The 12,265-nt window shown below is 43.6% G+C and overlaps 1 pseudogene; it reads right to left on the bottom strand.

Annotated features, from left to right (window-relative positions):
* LOC138997182 (stAR-related lipid transfer protein 4-like) lies at positions 1–802 on the bottom strand (annotated as a pseudogene).
* Between the last annotated feature and the right edge of the window lie 11,463 nt (positions 803–12,265).

Here is a 12,265-nt window from a genome sequence, read left to right as displayed (position 1 = left end):
TTATAAGACTTTTTGTAAATCACCATAGAAGTTGATTAAAGTGCTTGCCACTTCTGTATCCATTGCAGGCTGAGGAATCATCCCACACAGATCCATCTGAATATAGCTAGTCAAAAGACTCTGGTTTGCATTGTCTTTAAGTGGAACACAAAACCAACCACAGGGGTGGTTATATCTGTGAATGCCACATCCATTTGCAGCTAGGGTTCAGGATCTGGAAAAGGGGCCGTGCACAGATGAATACACTAGACAAGAAATATGAATTTAGAAGGCATGGGGGGGGGGGCAGGCAGAAAATCTTTCTCTAGTGGAGACGCTCACTGGGGCCCAAGCCCTATTAGCTTTTATTCAATTTTAGAATACACATCTTGCCCTTAGTTAGGCAAGCAATCCGGTAGCAGACAGACTATCTTAAAGGTCAGCAAATATTAGTAAAGATTTACTTTGAGACTATTAGGTCAAGAAATTGCTTGAGCCACCAGTATCTTGACAGAGCAATTGGTGCATAGGTTTAGCCCTTGCTAAAGCTCAAGGTCCATGAGCCTTCCAAGTTCCCTGTTGCACTTTCAAGATAGTGTAGACAATGAATAGCTTCCAGGATATATCCATGAACAAATTCTGTTCTCTTCTCACTCCAGTCAAGACTTATCCTACAGGATAAAAGCCCTCCTTTATAGTCCACAGTGTAGGAGAAATTAACAAAGTCTCTTGAGGAAATGATATTCCAAAGCTGACCAGCAGTAGTGTAATGCATCACATAGCAATTCTCTTAAAAGTTCTCCAAAATGTCCAATGAAGTCATTAAGCTGTCCCAATCCAAGCAACAGGGACCTGGGAGTATATGGTCCATTATATCACTAATAACACCATCTATAATACCTTGGGCTTTGAAAAGATATCCATTAAATTCTTCTGAAGGTTTTCTCCAAATTGTGACATCTCTCTCTCTCTTTTTTAACACGCCACTTATCTTCAATGCTATGGTACTGGATGGGAGTGTTTTTAAGTTTAGTTGCAAAAGCAGCAGCATCAGGCAGGCCTTCCTTTTTTTTTTTTTCCCTAGAAGAAGCGAGGAGTGAGGGGTAAGAAGCTGGGAAGCGTCAGACCAAGAATTGACTCTATAAAATGGGCAGAGGACCTGAATAGACATTCCAAAGGGAACATACAGATGGCCAATAGACATATGAAAAGATGCTCAGTGTCACTAATCATCAGAAAAATGCAAATTAAAACCACAATAACACCTCCGCCTATCAGAATGGCTATCATTAATAAATCAAGTGTTGGCAAGAATGTGGAAAAAGAGGGAACCCTTGTGTACTGTTGGTGTGATTGCAAATTGGTGCAACCCCTATGGAAAACAGAATGGAGTTTCCGCAAACAATTAAAAATAGAGCTACCAAATCCCACTTCTGGGTGTTTATCCTAAGAAATCCAAAACACTAACTAGAAAAGTTATATGCATTCCTAAGTTCCTTGTAACATTATTCACAGTAGCCAAGATATTGCACCAACCTAAGTGTCCACCACAGATGACTGGATAAACAAGAGGGGGTACATATATACAATGGAATGTTTCTTGGCTATAAAAACAAAACCTTACCATTTGCAAAAACACGAATGGACCAAGAAGTTATTATGCTAAGTGAGGTAAGTTAGACAAAGACAAATACCATGTGATTTTACTTATATGTGGAATATAATGAATGAAATAAATGAGCAAACAAAACAAAATCAGATTCATAGATACAGAGAACAAACGGATGGCTGCCAGATGGGAGGAGGCTGGGTGGAAAAGGTGAAGGAATTAACAAGAACAAATTGGTAGTTACAAAATAGTCATGGGACTATAAAGCACAGCATAGAGAATGTGATAACCAATCCAGTGGGAGAAGGTGTTAAACAGTGACACATCTACGAACGTCACCCCAATACAATAAAAATACACACACACACACACACACACACACACACACATGAAAAAGGTCACTAAGTGAGGTGTGAATATGTTAATTGCCTTGAGTGTGATGATTATTTATCAATGTACATAAAATCATCAAGTTGTATACCTTAAAGATATACAATTTTCATTGTCAACTATACCTCAAAAAAGCTGGGGTGGGGAGAGAAAAAAATAATGATACATCTGATAAAGGGTTAATATACAAAATATATAAGGAACGCATACAACTTAACACCAAAAAGAAATAGGATATCAGGAGTAACTTGCATTTTAACTGTATGTTTCTTCCCATCCCACCTCGTTGCTTCCTCCCATGAAGTAACCACCATTTTAGTTGCTTGGATTTTTATATACTTTGATTACATATGTAGAATATGCTTGAGTAACAAATGTTTAGATTTGCTTGTTTTTGATCCATGTAAAAATGGCGTAATAGATGTAGTGTTCTGGAACTTGCTGTTAAAAACCTCATCATCATATTTCTAATATTCACCCATCTTTCAGTGCATGGTTTTGTTCTTCCATTTTCCCTGATGTAGAACTTCTGGTGGCATTGAATCACAACGCAAGTCTTGTCCATTGTGCACGCGTTCTCCCCCCTTCCCCAGTTTTTCTGATACTTATGGCCATTGCTGCTATGACTATTCTTGTACATGCCCCTGTGGTTGTGTGAGAGTTTCTCCTGGGTACACACCCAGGAGTGAAATTGCTGGGCTGGAAGGTTTGTTCATCTCTATGAGACAATGCTTGTGGGCAACCTGGACTTGGTCCTGTGGACTATGCGGTCAGTTTCTGCAGTGATGCCCACAACACCCTTATCCCGCAAGTGAAGGGGACAGAGGCCATTCTACACTCCCCACGGCCCTCTCCACCTCCTCCTTGTCAGTAACGCTCACTGTTCACAATGAAAAGGAAGCAGACGCAACTCATAGCTCCAAGATCAGAGCTCACAAGCCCTAGCTGGTTGTCCTCAGCACCACAGACAGTGTCTGTGGGCTGCTCCTCCCTCTACCACAGCAGGGCTGGCACAATGAGAAGGGACTGCTGGAAAGGCCACTTGTTTCCCTTCTACGTGAGAAAGACACAGCCAAGCGAATGTTGTTATAGGGATGACCTGATTCTGCTCTAATTCATAAATCGTGAACCCATTGCTTGTGTCTGGAGGTTAGTTGTGGTTATCAAACTGGCCACGTGGGGGCAAGAGGGAGACAGGAGAGGCAGGGCTGGAGAAGGAGATGGGATGATGGAAGCAGAGCAGGGAGACCAAGAAGCTGAGCTGCAGGCTTTGAAGATGGAGGAGGGGCCACAGCCATGGGATGCAGGTGCCTCTAGCAGCTGGAAAAGGCAAGGACACCAGAAAGAACCCACAGAAAGAACTGGCATGTGCAGGCCTGGATTTGTGCTGTCTGACTCTGCTAAGTTTGTGGTAATTTGCCGCAGCAGCCGTAGGAGACCAACGAGAGGCGTCACCTTGTCTAATCCAACCTTGTGTGATTGAGATGAGCAGTGACTTAGGGCTAAATCATGATGTAAAACTTTGAAAGTTTGTTACTATCTCTCATCTCATGAGAGACAATGTGGAACATCCTCCCGAACTGTGGCTCTGTGCCTCAGTGTTGGACCAGCTTTGTTTGTGTGACCAACTGAAAGTACATGGGAACAGTGCCCATTCTGGGACCTCAGGGAAGCACTGAGAACTGCTGGCCCAGGGGTGGAGAGGGGGCTGCCCGTGAGGCATGCATGGGAGAGACCTGAGGGTCAGGTGGAGGAGGAGACACTTTGTCTGGTTGCCATGGAAGCATGGTGAAAGACCTGGATGCTCTTTGTGAGAAAGAGGCCTATTTCAATGAGATCTGTGTCAATAGGAAAGTGGGAATGGATGGGAAGTGAGGGCTGCAGGTCAAGGATGGCGCCAAGGAGGGCCTTGCTCAGGGCAGCAATCTGGGGTCCTCCACACCTCAGTTACCCTGACAGCCTTTCTCTTTGTCCCCAGGATGTAAAGATGTCCTGAGGGCCTGCCTTTGGGTCAAAGCATGCCGGAAGCTGGTCCATCCTTGCTGCTTGACATAGTTGCTGCAGGGAGGAAACATCCGCCCAGCATATGTTTCAAGGGACCTGGCATATATGGTATACTGTTCTTAATATGTTTGCTCCCCTTCTTAGTGCTATGTGTTCTAACCAGGGCCACCTCCCCGAGAAAGGTTGTTTCCCCAGGTGGGGATGTTTCCCTGGAGTTAGGGATTAATGGGACTAAGGAAGGGAATAAATCAGTAAAACCCCCTAGTGTTACAGAAATACCGTGTACTACTTAAGAAGAACTTAGACTAAGACTGTTGGCAATAAATTTGGGACTTGCTAGGCCCACATCCCCAGGGGTCTACCCATCAGAGAAAGTACCAAAGCCTATGAAAACCCGCCGACGCAGGGCAGTTCCAAGGAAGAATACCAGCAAGGCTAAAAGGACATAACCTTTACTTGGGCCACAGAATAGGATAATCTCCTTCAGTTACTTCCTTGTAGCTTAACAGTAGAGCAGTAGAGTAGTGACCTTGGAATGGATATAACAAACTAGCCCTAACCTTTGGAATAGAATGGATAGGATTAAAATCAACAGAGCTAGACAGAGATAAGATTTTTAGCAAAGGCCAGATAAGAAACTATAAACATAAAACAAGGAACTGTAGAAGGTCAAGAGAGGACCCAAAACATACTTTGATATAGAGGCATGCTTATAGAATCGAGTAGTATAAAATACAGCTGTAACAGGACAATAAAGAGAACCTGGCTATGCTGATCATCTGAAGGCTGTCTCCGTGTCCTTCATTCTTTGCCAACTCCGTCCTCACCTTTGGGAACTCCTGGACCGCTGGGGCTGGACCCCAGCAAAAGCAGAAATTCCCAGACAGAGCCCAGCACCCTGGATCCTGGATTTGGGGATAGGCAAGTTAATTTGTGGAGGACACCAGGGCCTAGGTGAGGAAGGACAGCCACAGGACACTAGGGACTCAAGGAGCCCCACCCAGGATATGTGCCCTACCCTTGGGTGCAGGCAATGACCCCAAAAAAACAATCCTTATCCATCTTTGCGAGGACACAAGATGGCCCCTATTCTGTGCTCCTGAGATGCAGGGCCCATGTGCAGAGGGGCAAACACTGGGAGGTGTCCAAGGCCTGTCTCTGGGCCGTGTGAGGACAGCCGAGCGCTCTCCTGGCCGGGCTGCAGCCCCTCTCATCTCTGACTTTCCTTTAGCCTATCCCCCCATCTCCCACCCACACCCCTCCTTCTCCCAGGAAACAGAGACGGGCGCTGGGGTAGCTTAGGTAGAAGTTTTCCTTGTGTGACCCCAGAGAGAAAGGACCCAGAGGTTCAGGTGAATTTCTGCTAAAAGAAGTTCCCATGGGTAGGAAAAGAGCAAAGGAGGGGAAGGTCCTCTATATTCAGATCACTTAGGTGGTTCAGGGTGGCGCACAGTACCGGTCACTTTCTGGAAGATGGGAGCCTTTACCCTGGTCCAACAGGACTCACGGTGGCCTGTCAGGGTCTCCTGAGATCAGGAGGGTCCCTGACATCAGGCTCAGGTCCCAAATATCCTCAGGGCTCAGAGCTGGTTCTCTAAAATATTTTTTCCTCTGGTTCTATTTTACTCATCAGTTTATGTTGTTCATTATATTCCACAAATGAGGGAGATCATGAGATATTTATCTTTCTCTGACTGGCTTATTTCGCTTAGCATGATGCTCTCCAGGTCCAACCATGCTGTTACAAATAAATGGTAATAGTTCCTTCTTTTTTATACTGGCGTAGTATTCCATTGTGTAGATGTATCACAGTTTTTTAATCAATTTCTCTGCTGATGGGCACTTAGGCAGTTTCCAAATCTTAGCTGTTATAAATTGTGCTGCTATGAACATAGGGGTGCATATAACCTTTCTGACTGGTGTTTCTGATTTCTTGGGATATATTCCTAGAAGTGGGATTATTGGGTCCAATGGGAGTTCCATTTTTAATTTTTTTTAAAAAATATATTTTATTGATTTTTACAGAGAGGAAGGGAGAGAGATAGAGAGTTAGAAACACCGATGAGAGAGAAACATCGATCAGCTGCCTCCTGCACACCCCCCACTGGGGATGTGCCCGCAACCCAGGCACATGCCCTTGACCGGAATCGAACCCGGGACCTTCCAGTCCGCAGGTCGACGCTCTATCCACTGAGCCAAACCGGTCTCGGCCATTTTTAATTTTTTGAGGAAACTCTATATTGCCTTCCACAGTGGTTGCCCCGGTTTGCATTCCCACCAGCAGTGCACGAGGGTTCCTTTTTCTCCGCACCCTCTCCAGCACTTGTCGTTTGTTGATTTGTTGATGATAGCCATTCTGACAGGTGTGAGATGGTACCTCATTGTTGTTTTGATTTGCATCTCTTGGATGATTTGTGACTTTGAGCATGTTTTTATATGTCTCACTGCCTTCTGTAGGTCATCTTTTGAAAAGTGTTTATTGAGGTCCTTTGCCCATTTTTTGACTGGATTGTTTATCTTCCTTTTGTTAAGTTGTACGAGTTCCCTGTAAATGTTGGAAATTAAACCCTTTTTGGAGATAGCATTGGCAAATATGTTTTCCCATGCAGTAGGCTCTCTTGTTGTTTTGTTGATGGTTTCTTTTGCTGTGCAGAAGCTTTTTATTTTCATGTAGTTCCATTTGTTTATTTTTTCTTTAGTTTCCATTGCCCTAGTGTTACAGAAAAACTGGAGAAGAACCACCACACTTTATTCACTGCGGTGGGCTTAGGGAAATGAATCCAAATTCTAAGCAAAGCTACAAGCAGAACTTCCTTTTATAGAAGAGCCAGCCCTTTGTGTGCTTGCTGGCGGCCTTGAAAACTAGATAGTTCTATCTAATTAAAAAATGCACCTGGCATGGCATTGGGTGTATCTAGTCTCTGGCCTACAAGGTCAGACAGCTAAGTTTATCTTCTTCATTATTCAAGCAGACTAGAAAGCAAAGTTATTTTTTCAGAATGAGAGGCTGTCTAAAGAATAGCAGAGAATTCCAAACAGTAGTTTTACAGAATAGGGGTTTGCCTTCACACTAGGAGCTGTATTGCTACGACATATGTCTGATATTTTGCTGCCTATGGATTCTTCTAAGATTTTTACGGTTTCCCATCTTATGTTTAAGTCCTTTTTCCATTCTGAGTTTATTTTTGTGTATGGTATTAGTTGGTGGCCTAGTTTCCTTTTTTTTGCAAGTATCTGTCCAATTTTCCCAACCCCATTTATTGAAGAGACTATCTTGACTCCATTGTATTCTCTTGCCTCCTTTCTCAAATTTTAATTGAGCATAATCACTTGGATCTATTTCTGGGTTCTCTGGTTCCATTGGTCTATATATCTGTTCTTGTGCAAATACCAGGCAGCTCTGAGAACAGTGGCTTTGTAATATAGCTTTATATATGGTATTGTGATCTCTCCAACTTTGTTCTTTCTCAGGTATTCTGGTGCTATTTGGGGTCATTTTTATTCCATATAAATTTTTAGAGAGTTTGTTCTAGGTCTGTGAAATATTCCATTGGTATCTTAATGGGGATTGCAATGAATCTATAGATTGGTTTGTGTAGACTGGACATTTTAATGTTGTTGATTCTACTGATCCATGAAAGTGTTATATTCTTCTATTTGTTTATGTCTTCCTCTATGTCATCAGTAGACATTTTTTCAACATCCTATAGTTTTCCAAGTACAGGTCTTTTATTTTCTTAGTTAAGTTTATTCCTAGGTAATTTTTTTTTGCCATTTTAATCATTTTTATTTTTTAAATTTTATTTTATTGTTTAAAGTATTACAAATAGTAGTTCATATGTCTCATTTTTCCCCCCATTGACCTTCCCCTGGCCTCCCTATCCCCTGGCACATGCCCTTACCCTCCCCCCCCCCAGTGTTTTGTGTCCATTGGTTATGCTTATATGCATGCATTAGTCTGTTAGATGCTTCTCTGACTCTGTATCTATCTTTTTGTTTATCAGGTTATAATGTTCTTTATTATCCACAAATGAGTGAGATCATGTGGTATTTTTCTTTCACTGTCTGGTTTATTTCACTTAGCACAATGCCTTCCAGTTCCATCCATGCTGCTGCAAATGGTAAGAATTCCTTCTTTTTATAGCATTATGTAGATGTACCATAGTTTTCTAATCCACTCATCTGCTGATGGGCATTTAGGCTGTTTCCAAATCTTAGCTATTGTAAATTGTGCCACTATGAACATAGGGGTACATATGTCCTTTCTGATTGGTGTTTCTGTTTTCTTGGGATATATTCCTAGAAGTGGTATTACTGGGTCAAATGGCAGTTCCATTTTTAAATTTTTGAAGAAACACCATACTGTTTTCCAAAGTGGCTGCACCTGTCTGCATTCCCACCAGCAGTGCATGAGGGTTCCTTTTTCTCTGCACCCTCTCCAGCACTTGTCATTTGTTGATTTGTTGATGATAGCTATTCTGACAGGTGTGAGGTGGTACCTCATTGTTGTTTTGATTTGCATCTTTTGGATGATTAATGACTTTGACCATGTTTTCAGGTGTCTCTGGGCTTTCTGAATGTCCTCTTTTGAAAAGTGTCTATTCAGGTCTTTTGCCTAGTTTTTTGATTGGATTGTTTATCTTTCTTTTGTTAAGCTGTATGAGTTCCCTGTAAATGTTGGAGATTAAAACCTTATCGGAGATAACATTGGCAAATATGTTCTCCCATACAGTGTGCTTTCTTGTTTTGTTGATGATTTCTTTCTGTGTGCAGAAGCTTTTTATTTTGATGTAGTCCCATTTGTTTATTTTCTCCTTAGTCTCTCTTGCTCTAAGATCTGTGTCTGTAAAGATATTGCTACGACATATGTCTGCAATTTTTCTGCCTATGGAGTCTTGTAGGATTTTTATGGTTTCCCATCTTACATTCAAGTTCTTTAGCCATTTTGAGTTTGTTTTTGTGTATGGTGTAAGTTGGTGATCTAGTTTCATTTTTTTGCATGTATCTGACCAAATTTCCCAGCACCATTTATTGAGCATGTTTTCATGTGTCTCTCAGCTTTCTGAATGTCCTCTTTTGAAAAGTGTCTATTTAGATCCTTTGCCCATTTTTATTTTTATTTATTTATTTTTAAATTTTGTATTTTTGCTAATATATTACAAAGAGTATTACATATTTCTCCCGCCCCCTTGTCATTCCCCTGGCCTCCCTTACCCCCCAGTGTCTTGTGTCCATTGGTTATTACTTTGCCCATTCTTAAATAAATTTTTGCATTTATTAAAGAGGCTGTTTTGACTCCATTGTATGGTCTTGTTCTTTTTTTCCCAAATATTAATTGAGTATAATGGCTTGGGTCAATATCTGGGTCCTCTATTCTATTCCATTGGTCTATATGTCTGTTTTTGTGCCAGTACCAGGCAGTTTTGAGAGCCGTGGCTCGGTAATATAGTTTGATGTCTGGTGTTGTGATCCCTCCAACTTTGTTCTTCTTTCTCAGGACAGCTGTGGCTATTCAGGGTCTTTTAAAAATATTTTATTTATTTATTTATTTTAAAAATTAAATTTTTATTGTTCAGATTATTACATTGGTTCTTCTTTTTTACCACCATAACTCCAATCCACCCAGTTCCCACCCCACCCTCCGTCCTCACTCCCCACCCACTGTCCTCATCCATAGGTGCACGATTATTGTCCAATCTCTTCCCGCACCCCCACACCCCTTTCCCCCCCAAGAATAGTCAGTCCATTCCCTTTCTATGTCCCTGATTCTATTATAATCACCAGTTCATACTGTTCATCAGATTATTTATTCACTTGATTTTTAAAAAAATATATTTTAGTGATTTTTTACAGAGAAGAAGGGAGAGAGATAGAGAGTTAGAAACATCAATGAGAGAGAAATATTGATCAGCCGCCTCCTGCACATCTCCCACTGGGGTTGTGCCCGCAACCCAGGTACATGCCCTTGACCGGAATCAAACCTGGGACCTTTCAGTCCACAGGCCGATGTTCTATCCACTGAGCCAAACCGATTTTGGCTCACTTGATTTTTAGATTCACTTGTTGATAGATGTGTATTTGTTGTTTATAATTTGTATCTTTACCTTTTTCTTCTTCTTCCTCTTCTTAAAGGATACCTTTCAGCATTTCATATAATACTGGTTTGGTGGTGATGAACTCCTTTAGCTTTTTCTTATCTGTGAAGCTCTTTATCTGACCTTCACTTCTGAATGATAGCTTTGCTGGGTAAAGTAATCTTGGTTGTAGGTTCTTGGCATTCATCACTTTGAATATTTCTTGCCACTCCCTTCTGGCCTCCAAAGTTTCTGTTGAGAAATCAGCTGACAGTCTTATGGGTGCTCCCTTGTAGGTAACTGACTTTCTTTCTCTTGCTGCTTTTAGGATACTCTCTTTGTCTTTTGCTCTTGGCATTTTAATTATGATGTGTCTTGGTGTGGTCTTCTTTGGATTCCTTTTGTTTGGGGTTCTCTGTGCTTCCTGGACTTGGAAGTCTATTTCTTTCATCAGGAAGGGGAAGTTTTCTGTCATTATTTCTTCAAATAGGTTTTCAATATCTTGCTCTCTCTCTTCTTCTGGCACCCCTATAATTCTGATGTTGGTACGCTTGAAGCTGTCCCAGAGGCTCCTTACAGTATCTTCGTATTTTTGGATTCTTTTTTCATTTTGCTTTTCAGGTTGGGTGTTTTTTGCTTTTTCATATTTCAAATCTTTGACTTGATTCTTGCGATCCTCTGGTCTGCTGTTGGGAGTCTGTATAATATTCTTTTTTTTTTTTTTTTTTTAATAATTTTTATTTCTTAAAGTATTACAAAGAGTATTACATATGTCTCCTTTTTTCCCCCCCTTGACATTCCCCCCCCGTGTCTTGTGTCCATTGGTTAATCTTATATGCATGCATATAAGTCCTTCAGTTGGTCTCTTAACCCCCCCCCCAACCCTCCCCAGGCTTCCCACTGTAGTTTAACATTCTGTTCAATGTTGCTCTGCTTCTGTATCTACCCCTGTTCATCAGTCCATACTGGTTCCCTTTATTTGTCCCAACCTCACTGGAGTAGTCTCAATCTCACCAGGGCCGTCTGAGCCTCACCAGGGCCGTTTCAACCTCACCGGGGCCGTCCCTACCTCACGGAGGCCGTTTCAACCTCACCGGGGTCGTCCCTACCTCACGGGGGCCGTTTCAACCTGACCGGGGCCGTCCCTACCACACCGGGGCCGTTTCGACCTGACCGGGGTTGTCCCTACCAGACCGGGGTTGTCCCTACCTCACGGGGGCTGTTTCAACCTCACCGGGGTCGTTCCTACCTCACGGGGGCCGTTTCAACCTCACCGGGGCCGTCCCGACCTCACCAGGGTCGTTTCAACCTCACCGGGGTTGACCCTACCACACCATGGCCGTTTCAACCTGACCGGGGTTGTCCCTACCAAACCGGGGCCGTTTCGACCTGACCGAGGCCGTCCCTACCTCACGGGGGCCGTTTCAACCTCACCGGGGTCGTCCCTACCACACCGGGGCCGTTTCGACCTGACTGGGGTCGTCCCTACCTCACGGGGGCTGTTTCAACCTCACCGGGGTTGTCCCTACCACACCGGGGCCGTTTCAACCTGACCGGGGTTGTCCCTACCACACCGGGGCCGTTTCGACCTGACCGGGGTCGTCCCTACCACACCGGGGCCATTTCAACCTCACCGGGGCCATCCTGACCTCACCGGGGCCATCCCAGCCTTACCGGGAAAACAGGAAGTTTGGCCCTCTGTCCCCTGCCGGCCACTCCCCACCAGACAAAATCTCCAGGCGTTCCTGGTGGTTGAACATCCAGCACTCCTGCCCTCCACCAAGTGCACAGACTGCCTGTCTGCTGTCCCCCAGCGCCCCACAAGAGACTGGGACCAGTGGGCATGTTTGTGCGCTTGCTGGTACAGCAGTTCCACAGTGCCAGCCCAGTCAGGCCCAGCCCTGGCCGGCCCCGGACCCGACTCTGCCCCCCGATTGCGTCCCTCCCAGATGCAAGGAGCTGAAATCTGCAGCCTGCTGGGATGGGCTCTGTACTTGGTGCCTCTGCACATCCTACTCAGTCTCAATGCGCTTCTTTCTATGCGAGGAGTTGAAATCTGCAGTTTGTTGGGTTGGGCTCTGTACTTGGTGTCACATCCTACTCAGTCTCAATGTTCTTTCTCTCCTTCCAGTTGTAGAGCTTCCACTGGGCCAACTTTCCCATGGTTCTGTATGATAGGTGTTTGTCTGATATTTGGTAGTTTCGATGT

The sequence above is a fragment of the Myotis yumanensis genome, unplaced genomic scaffold (assembly GCF_028538775.1).
Source record: "Myotis yumanensis isolate MYYU_CA2020_CCGP unplaced genomic scaffold, mMyoYum1.0.hap1 SCAF_18, whole genome shotgun sequence".
NCBI classification, from domain to species: Eukaryota; Metazoa; Chordata; class Mammalia; order Chiroptera; family Vespertilionidae; genus Myotis; species Myotis yumanensis.
Note: the sequence above shows the minus strand (reverse complement) of the source record. Positions and strands in the feature narration are given on the sequence as shown.